The sequence below is a fragment of the Perca fluviatilis genome, chromosome 4, assembly GCF_010015445.1.
Source record: "Perca fluviatilis chromosome 4, GENO_Pfluv_1.0, whole genome shotgun sequence".
In the NCBI taxonomy this organism is placed as follows: domain Eukaryota; kingdom Metazoa; phylum Chordata; class Actinopteri; order Perciformes; family Percidae; genus Perca; species Perca fluviatilis.
This window is the reverse complement of record NC_053115.1, coordinates 2,085,497-2,096,731: the sequence shown is the minus strand read 5'-3', so window position 1 is coordinate 2,096,731 and position 11,235 is coordinate 2,085,497.

Sequence of the window (11,235 nt, the reverse complement as noted above, 5' to 3'; positions counted from 1 at the left end):
ATGTTGTTTTACATGATGACTTCACTCTGCTGAGCCTCATGACCTCTGAGTCTGTCTGAAAAACTCATCCAAATATGTTTGGTTCACAAATAAGAATATTAATCAATTGCTGCCAAAAGAACCTCATGAAAAGCCAATGTCTGTTATTATTATTATTTTTTTTTTATTATATTTATATTATTATTATTATTATTATATTTATATTATTTTTATTATTGTCATTAGTATTATTTTTATTTGTATTATTATAATAATAATTATAATTATTTTCTCAATAGTTATTTTATTTTTACTAATATAATTATTGTTCTTGTTGATATAAAATGTTGTGAAATTAAATTTGCTCACTGACCACTTTAGGCCGTTACACACGGGGGCCGTGACCAATAAACGACACGAAAATGTGAAATAATGACTGAATGATGAACATTTCGCATCAGAACTATTCATACCGGCAGCGATGCGAATTTGCGACAGTTTTCAAGGGTTTTGGATTTTGGCGCCAGTTCATCCACCGTGTGGGTGGGCAGTTTGAGGTCCTTCTGGAGACACTGCTGAAGAGGGAGAGAAAGCGATTAGAGCAGGGAAGAGTTACAGACTGATGTCATGAAGTGGCGTATGTACACTCACCTTAAAGATTATTAGGAACACCTGTAAGATTTCTTGTTAATGCAATTATCTAATCAACCTATCACTTGGCAGCTGCTTCAATGCATTTAGGGATGTGGTCCAGGTCTAGACAATCTCCTGAACTCCAAACTTAATGTCAGAATGGTAAAGAAAGGTGATCTAAACAACTTTGAGCATGGCATGGTTGTTGGTGCCAGACGGGCTGGTTTGAGTATTTCTCAATCTGCTCAGTTACTGGGATTTTCACACTCAACCATTTCTAGGGTTTACAAAGAATGGTCTGAAAAAGGAAAAACATCCAGTATGCGGCAGTCCTGGGGGGCCAAAATGCCTTGTTGATGCTAGAGGTCAGAGGAGAATGGGCCGACTGATTCCAGCTGATAGAAGATCAACTTTGACTCAAATAACCACTCGTTACAACCGAGGTACGCAACAAAACATTTGTGAAGCCACAACACGCACAACCTTTAGGAGGATGGGCTACACCAGCAGAAGACCCCACCAGGTACCACTCATCTCCACTAAAAATAGGAAAATGAGGCTACAATTTGCACAAGCTCACTAAAATTGTACAGTTGAAGACTGTAAAAATGTTGCCTGGTCTGATGAGTCTCGATTTCTGTTGAGACATTCAGATGGTAGAGTCAGAATTTGGCGTAAACAGAATGAGAACATGGATCATGTCATGCCTTGTTACCACTGGGCAGGCTGGTGGTGGTGGTGTAATGGTGTGGGGGATGTTTTCTTGGCACACTTTAAGCCCCTTAAAGCTGCAGTAGGTAAGATTGTGAAGATCCAGGACTTTGCCAACAAATTTGAACATCGACAACTTCTCAGTCCCTCCCCCCTTTCTGCTACAGCCCAAACCGTCTCCTAAGCCCCTCCCACACAACGGAGTTTGACAGAACTGCCAGCATGTCAGATAGACAACATTTTCAATAACTAAACACTAACACAACGTTAACTTTACTCACCAACAGTAAAACTATGCTAACTAGCAGGCTACCGTTAGCCATTTCAGCATCACATCAGACCGACCACTGTGCTAACGTTACTATCATCCTCACCAACGTAGCTTTGTGGACTTTTGACTACTAATAACCAAGTGAAAGATAAATCATTCATGGTAATTATGTTGAGAGGAAATGTGGCTACGTCTGCATCGTTCTTCAGATCTTTAAAATCCTGCAGCCACGCCACCTCTGAAAAGCCTCTCCAATATTCACGGAGTTTTGGAAAACTTTTCTGCAGATCGTGCGCGGGGAGGGGGGAGGGGAGAACGCTATATATGCGTGTGCCTGAGCAGTGATTGACAGGCAGATAGACCCCCCCCGTGGCCCTGATTGGAGAAAATCGACCGGGAGCGGTGGAATTTTGCCAATGGCACTACAGGCTGTAGTTCATGTAGTTCTACTGGAACATAGGGTCAGTTTCAGCAAATATGAAAGAAAGTTAGTTTTATAAGACTTACCTACTGCATCTTTAATACCAATTGGGCATCTTTTAAATGCCACAGCCTACCTGAGCATTGTTTCTGACCATGTCCATCCCTTTATGACCACCATGTACCCATCCTCTGATGGCTACTTCCAGCAGGATAATGCACCATGTCACAAAGCTCCAATCATTTCAAAATGGTTTTTTGAACATGACAATGAGTTCAATGTACTAAAATGTCCCCCACAGTCACCAGATCTCAACCCAATAGAACATCTTTGGGATGTGGTGGAACGGGAGCTTCGTGGCCTGGATGTGCATCCCACAAATCTCCATCAACTGCAAGATGCTATCCTCTCAATATGGGCCAACATTTCTAAAGAATGCTTCCAGCACCTTGTTGAATCAATGCCACGAAGAATTAAGGCAGTTCTGAAGGAGAAAGGGGGTCAAACACGGTATTAGTAGGGTGTTCCTAATAATCTTTAAGGTGAGTGTATGTCACACCAATTCGTATGCCATTATTGGCGCATTATCAAGACGCATACTACCTTTTTAGCGTGTTTATCAACGCCGTTTGGCCTTCATTGACTTACATTACCTTGCGATTGCGTGTGAATTGATGCTGTAGCAAGTAGTATGAAAGTGGGAAAATCTGCATAGGGAGGTTGGTCGGGGGGGAGGATGGGTCAAACAACAGGACTTTCACCCAGGAGACCGGGGATCAGGTCCCGCGTGTCTCGTTTCCTAAACCCAACCGTAGCCTCGCGATAACACGTCACGTGGCTTTAGAAAGTGGCGTGTTTGTTTACATTGTGACGTTGCAGACTGCCGTCCGCTGTATACAGCGTAAACATCCACGCTGATAGCTCAAAATGCGTACAGATAACACGCCACTTGACTTTAGGAAAGTGCTGTGTATGTTTACGCGAAATCATGATGCCATGTTGAGAGTTAAAGTTTAGCGATGGAGATATCGAGTGAATGTACAGTAGCTAGAGTCTGCAGTTTGAGCTCCTCGAGACCAATGGAGGTGTCCTGTCTTGTTTCCACGGCTGCTAAGTGGAGTAACAGGGATTAGCTCCGGCATAGTCTATATCGATGACGTTTCATTTCCGGGGTTGTTCAGGTGCCGCCGGAAATTCTGCCAGATGTCACTCATTTCAGCCAGATGTCCGTCCCCTTCCTCTGTCTTTGTGTTGGCGTTCTAACCTCCGGTGGATTTGTGAGGACTATGGTTAACTGCTCCTCAGATCTCTGCAGGGTAAATCCAGACAGCTATCTGTCCAATCTGAGTTTTCTGTTGCACGACTGAAACTGCCTTTGAACCTACACGTTCCACCAAAACACGTTGTTTATCGAGGCTATTTTGCTGCACCGTCTGGCGCTTAGTGCCGCCAAGACCATTGTGAAATGCCAATAAACCAGAGCATGTTTTTCTCCCATCCTAGAATGCTGTGTGGACTAGCCAGATCCTCCTCCGCAGCGCTGTGCAGGAAGGTCTGGCAGTGCAAGACTAGCTACGTAGAGTCCGGCTTGTCTCTGGCAAACGCTGCCTTTGTCAAGGTTGAAAGGAGTAATAAAGTTTGCCGTCTTTACAGCCTGTGGTTCGGACAGCAGCTTCTGTTGTTGTATTATGATCCTCATAGGTAAACATCACAATGTGATGGGTGTCACTGCCCGATGTGAGTCGAGTGCAGATGTGAGTTGTGCATGCGTCACTTTGCGATAAGTAGCCTCCAATAACCTGCTAATGAGAGACTTCCGTAAGTTCTGAAGTAGCCTCCAATAACCTGCTAATGAGACTTCTGTAATGTCTGAAGTAGCCTCCAATAACCTGCTAATGAGAGACTTCTGTAAGTTCTGAAGTAGCCTCCAATAACCTGCTAACGAGAGACTTCTGTAATGTCTGAAGTAGTCTACAAGAACCTGCTAACGAGAGACTTGACTTCTGTAATGTCAATACAATAAAAATGGACCTAAATGGAAGTTTTACTTAAATAATCATAGATAGCTACAACTTTTTTGTTATTGTTTGTAATGAGAAAAGTTTATTATTTTATGGATTTCACAAATTTCAGTATGACACGTTATGCCGTAAACCGTTTAAATCTGAGCATGCGTGACTCACATCTGCACTCGACTCACATTGGGTAGTGACATTGGTTGATGTCTTTATTCGCGTCACGAAAGCTCAGAAAAATTGACCTTGTTTCAAAGAGAAATCAGGTCGCTTTATCACCGCATAATACTCGCCTTCTGTGTAAGAGTACAGGGGTTCGAAAACTTATAATGACGTGCAAATTAATCACACGAAAAAAACCATCCCCGGTGTGTAATGGCTTGTAATTGTTTTTACATTTCAGACTTTACATTACCGTCTTTCACTGGTTTCAGTTCATTTAAGTATAAAAGTCAGCATCAAAGAGACTTGAAAATGAGTGATCAATTAGAGTATCTCTTTTTTCTCTTCTTTTTTTTGGATCAAAGTTCCATAAATGTTGAGCGTGAGCATCATTGTTGACATGGTAGACCTAATGCAGCCCGTTCTCACTCTGAACTCGTAAAATACGGATGTTTTGGACAGTGGCTGTCAGCATCTGAAGCCACGAAAAAATCCCCCTTCAGTGTGTTAGTAGAAGGTACCGGGGAGAGCAGCAGCTCCACAGGCTTTAGAGAGTAGTATGTTAGGGGGAATACCTCGTAGGGAGGTTGGTTGGGGGGGTAGATGGGTCAGACACAGGACTTGCCCTTGAGCAAGGCACTGGCTCAGATCTGGAGTTGGTTCCTGGGTGCTGTGATTGGCTGCCCACTGCTCCCTTGAGGGAGGGGTTAAATGCAGAGAATGAATTTCGCTACATGTATGTGTATGTGACAATAAAGTACCTTCAAGCACGTTTAGATAAAGCGCGACTTTTAGCGTCAATAACAACGACAAAGGTCACCTGACCAAGGGTCCGTGTTTTACCAGATGGGAGTGAGAATGTGTTGCCTATTGTTGATCCTGATTTAAGCTTTAACCTACAAACTTTTTCCGGAGCCTTCTTTGATGATGCTGAAACACGCTCATTATTACACTGATGAGCGTGCTGGTTTGAAAATCAAACCCAGAAGGCAAACAACCTGCAAATATTGATATTCTGAAAATGTCAAATTGATCTTTTTTTGTGTAATTAAGTTTGCTGTTCGGCAACTACCACCACTCGCTGCACTTGCAGTAGTGCCTGTCAAGTAATGAAAAGGTGTCGGGTGAATTATTTGACTATTAGCAGGCAGTAAAGGCCATGTTGGAAGTGTTAAAGTTAAAGTCACTGTGTTGTATGCTCAGTTAAAAACAGATGGAAGGTTTGCTACTGTTCATAATGTGAATCTGTCCCTGAAAACACCCTTCTCTCTCTCTCTCTCTCTCTCTCTCTCTCTCTCTCTCTCTCTGCTTTTCCTTGTTCCCTTCTAATCTTACCTTCGTTACTTTACTTCCTCTCCCCAGTTCATCCTTCCCTCCTTTCTCTTCTCTTCTTCAAGCATACTTACCGCCTCCTTCCCTTTCTGACACCTTTGCTTTATTGGTAGTTCATCCCTTTTTATTACCTGTACTACCTTTCATCTTCTCTTTTCATCCTTCTTTCCCTGTCTCTTCTTTCCTTCCATTTATTCTTTATTGCGTTTCCCTTTCATCCCAGCTTCTTCCTTGTTCCATTTCATCTTTCACTTGTATTTCATCTGTCTCTTTCCTCCCTTTCTTTCTGATGTCTTTCTTTATTTCCAAATTTCTCCCCTTTCCTGTCTTCCTTCTATGTTCTTTCTTTTCTTTGATTCTTTTCTTTTATTCCTCTCCTCCCCTCTTGTTTTTCCTCTTCCTGAACCTCTCTAATTGTAATGAGTAACATCAGAAGGGATTTACATACTGTAGGTCTTGATCAATGTTGTGTGTACTATCCTCTTGTTCTTCTCTTGTCTACTTGTCCTATTTTTCCCGTTCTACCCTTTCCTTTGTGACAGAATGGGAAGCCCATTGACTTAAGTTTGATCATGACAGTTCATGTGCTCACAACTAAGTCAAAGTGATTTACAGAAATGTTCTCAAAAGCAAGAAAGTAAACATATAAAAACCAAATAATTGTTAGTGTTCCTACAAATGTAAGAGTTCCAGAAGAAGTTAGTAGGAGCCAGCGAGTAGCTGCATGCTAGTTGTCCTGATATGAGAGTGAAAACAAGTTAGAATCAAAAATGGGATCTGATTGAAGTTCACCTTTACATAGGCTATTTTGTAAATTCCACATCCTTGTATATACTTGTTATAATCCCATGAACAATCAGCCATCACAGCAGGTGTTTACACCCGCTTCAAACGTTGTCAGCCAATCAAATGGGTGTTATCAGTTGTTATCACTACCATAGGTATGAGGCGCTAGGTCCTTACAATGGAGTCCTGTCTGGTGTCCCCAGCAAAACCCTAGACAGGCTCCAGTACGTCCAAAACCCTGCCGCCAAGGTCCTCACCCAAAACAAGACCTTGCAGCAGATCACCCCCAACCCTCGTCCACCTTCACTGGCTACCAATCAAGTTCCTGCTTCAAATATAAAATCCTCCTTCTCACCTACAAATCCCTCCATGCCCCTGGCCCTACAGTACCTCTCAGACCTCCTCCATCCATACACCTCCACCGTGAAACCTTCGGTCCTCAGACGCTGGCCTGTTCTCCGTTCCCCACACCAGACTCTGTACCTTTGGAGGCAGAGCCTTTAGGGCTGCAGCCCCATCCCTCTGAAACCCCCTCCACAATGCTACATCCCTGGACACCTGTTCACCAAGGCCTACAACCCCCATAGCTCTGTTTCCCCTGGAAAAATTCTGGAAAGTGTTCTTGGGTTTCATGAAATGCTCTAATACAGTACATACAAGTTATTATTATTATTATTATTACTCCATTTGTTCGGTGGAACTCCCATCTGTGTCTGTATACACTCACGGCGCTGTAAGATGATAGACTAAGTAAGACCAACAATGGTAGGGAGTATTAAAAGATAGAAAGTCCTCATAATGATGAAGGTTGGGGTAGTGTTGGCTCAAACAAACACAGGACTTTCACCTGGGAGAGCTGGGTTCGTGTCCCATGTGATATTAAATGTTCATTTTGAGTTTTTTTAAGTTACAAAGGCTCCGTAAGTTAAGTGTCTAAAGCCCAGTTCAGACCAAAGATTTGCGGCGAGAAGAAACCGTTTTAGAGCGTTGCAGGAAAAGGTTACAGCGGTCTGAGCCAGACCGTCTCAGCTCGACTCAAACCAGCTGATGGTGTCGCTGCGACTCAGCAGGTCGAGTCACGGAGGCTGGTTTTAGACCGTAAGAGACGTACCTGTTTCAACAGCCAATAGAGAAGTCAGCTGGTCAAGTCAGCTACAAACTATAGAAATTTAATGATCCATTTTATTTTTATGTTACAAACAGCAGAGTTTTAGACAGAGCCTCAACGACCTCAACGACCGCTCCGAAAGCACGGTAACGTTACATGTGACTGAAGACAGAGAGCGCCGAGCGGCGTTAGAACAGAGCAGTAAATCAGAGAAATAAAACGTGTCTTCACCAATTCATCACTAGAAATGTAACTGTAGCAAGCATCTCACTGTCACTAACGTTATCCACATTCATATTTAGACACAACAGATCATATATCCAGGTACAAAAAAAGCCCAAAAGTTGAAAGTTAGGACGGAAGTACAAAGAGGGCGAACCTATATATTTATTTTATTTGTTTATTTGTCAGGAACCATGCACAGTTCAAGCCCTGTACCAGAGTTAGCTATACAGCTAATTTACATCTGTGGTCAAGGTTTACTCCTTGACCTGTGGCCCTTTGCTGCATGTTGTTCCCCTCTCTCTCCCCTTTCATCTCTTCAGCTGTCCTGTCAATGGAGGCCTAAGAATGCCCAAAAAATTATCTTAAAAAAAAAGAATTGTGACCTGACCAGGCTAACGGTGACCGTTACTATATGAATAGGTGACAACGGACTTCTGAACCTGCTAGTAGGTGTAGTTCAAACCCATATCTATGACGCTGATAACCACTGATAACGCCCATTTACTGTAATGGCGCGATAACATTCAAAATGGGTGGTTTACACATTTTTTTAGACATCGGTTCATGTAAAGGTGAGCTTCATACTTATAATATTAAGTCAAAAGTGTTCAATAGATCGACCAAGAAATGGCAAGTGATTAGATTTGATTCCTGATTTTTCTCTTTGACTTTAATATTCACTGAATAAGAAGCTCAGGGGAATTTGCCTCTTTTTTTTTAACCAATCTGAGCTCTTGTTTAGCTTCAGAGGATGATGTAAGATTTCTTTCTCCTCCATTCTTACTTCTCTTCCTCTACTCCTCCTGTTTCTTCTCCCTCCTCCCTTCTCTCCACCTCTTCCCTATTTTTCTCTTATTGTTCATGTCTGATTTGTACATGCTGATGTTGTATAGGCTTTGCTGTTATTATAATTGACATGTGCATACTGTGCAATGAAGGTGATGATGCTGACTCCTCTGTCTGCACTGAGAGGGTGCCAGAGGCCTTCACAACACATGTAAATAATCAAAATAAAAGGTTGGAACTTGTGACCGACTTTCGTCATCGCTGACCGTAATAGGAAACTATTTGGTGAAGTTTTTAATGTCCTCCATGAATCAAAACCTCTTGAAAACATCGTAACATCTTGTCTCACCTCTTTTATTATTTCTCGCATTTACAGGAATGCATTTTTGCTTGACAGCACAGTTAATCACAGATGGTAAATGCACATCATAAATCATGTTTCAAATTATACATTTCCAACAATCTTTGTTTCTACTTTGTCAGCACTTCTGTCAGATACTTACTTTCATAAAGACCGGTTTAACTGCCAGTTTATTCTTTTCAGATTGCAGCCTATTACTGTAAAAACGAGAAAATCCTAGTCCTAAATCCTAAAGTTTTAACAGCGTTTGCGTGGCAGCGTGTTTAAAAGACATAGACGTTTACCCAATGTCTCCTTCCAGGCAGCGCTGCCTGGAAGGAGAAGGAAAAAATAAAAAAGGTTGTTTAAAAGACGGCCAGATATTAAAAGCAGGTTAAAAGAACCACTGGACAGGACGGACAGCGGGAGATTTAAAACTTTAAATAAGATCACCTCCACAACTACCCTGGTGTGTCTCCTAGAGACATAAAAAAATAAATACACAAAATAAATAAAATATATATAAATATATATATATATATAGTTATGTAAATAAATAAATAGCCTGGCGTCCCAATACAAAATAAATTCTATCCCAATATTAAAAACATCTTATTTAAACTCAAAAATTTAATTTTTTTAAAGGGGGCATAAATACTGTCTGAATTACTTGCCCTTGAAGTTAAAAAAATATATACACATACCATTAAAAATTTGTAATAAGTGCTATGTTTAAAAGTGCTTTAAAAGGTAAAAAGTGCCACACAATAAATAACCATAAATAATTTAAAATACATCATAGAATAAATAATGGTTAAGGTTAGAGTTAGGGCATACCTGCCAACACTCCCGTTTTTCCCGGGTTTCTCCCGTTTTTTAGCCTTATCTCCCAGACTCCTCCCAGTTTGGTATTTCTCCCGGAAACTCCCGTAATGTGCACGGCCCAAACTCCTTTATAAATAATCAGACCAATATGTTAGTCTAATGTTGACCAGTTGCCAGATCTGGTATGAAACACATCTTATTCACACAATCCACCATATACAATGTTCAACCTGTTAGTCACCTCAACCTGGCAACCTCTAACCCTCAACCTGGTAACCTATGAACCTCAACCTGGCAACCTATAACCCAGTTGCCCAGTTGATCTCTGCACAAGCTTTGCGGAAAGTTCAGACCCGAAAGCGAGCCGATAAAAATGGCAGGTGAAGGCGGTGTTCCCGCAAAAAAATGGAAATGGACCTTCTTCACAGCAGACATGTTGACTTGTCATAGTAAGCAAAAGCACAGCTGAAATTGATAACCTTAACGATGGCTTAGTTCCATCAAGTGTCCCAGTAAGATATTTCAGTGAGTCAGCATGCACAATACCAGGACCTCTCCTAAGTGGAATGCAGCCATCAGTAATGGTTTAATACCAGGACCTCTCCTTAGTGGAATGCAGCCATCATTCATGGTTTAATACCAGGGTCTCTCCTTAGTGGAATGCAGCCACCATTAATGGTTTAATACCAGGGCCTCTCCTAAGTGGAATGCAGCCATCAGTAATGGTTTAATACCAGGACCTCTCCTAAGTGGAATGCAGCCACCATTAATGGTTTAATACCAGGGCCTCTCCTAAGTGGAATGCAGCCATCAGTAATGGTTTAATACCAGGGTCTCTCCTAAGTGGAATGTAGCCATCAGTAATGGTTTAATACCAGGACCTCTCCTAAGTGGAATGCAGCCATCATTAATGGTTTAATACCAGGGCCTCTCCTAAGTGGAATGCAGCCATCAGTAATGGTTTAATACCAGGGTCTCTCCTAAGTGGAATGCAGCCATCAGTAATGGGTTTGAATACACCTGTGCTTTTCCTACTATGACATGTCAACATGTCTGCCGTGAAAAAGGTCTATATAGCTGTAAATTTTAACAGTGCTGGGCGCAACAATTTACATGCATCTTACCTAGTCATATCGACAACCTCCTCTCTTTTCGTAAGGTGTGTTGCATTGATTTTAATGTAGTACATGGCAGGAAAAATGACATTACCCAGCAGCACATTTAAACACAGCGGCACCATCGCGCAGAAGAAGCACATAACAGCACATAGGCGATTTCATCCTTCATCATGAAGGAACAGACAGAGGCAGAAAACGTGAAGCAAGCTGAACTCAAGATGGCAATGTAGGTAGCACAGAAAAATTTTCCATTTGCATTTTTGTGACGACTTAAATGTGATGCAATGTAAATAATACACTTAACACTTACAGTACACTAAACAGTACCTGGAAGGAGACGTTGGGGGCTTAAAACACAATCGAGCATCTAAGGAAAGACGCTGCCGAGTTGCACTATGGGAGGTGCAGGATCAGTAGCGGCTATAATATCTCGGCCTCTGCTGCTTTAATTTGACAACCGTTGTCTTTATGTTTACCCGTCTCTTTAAAGAAAACCAACTTTATTAGCCTACTAAATTGCCGG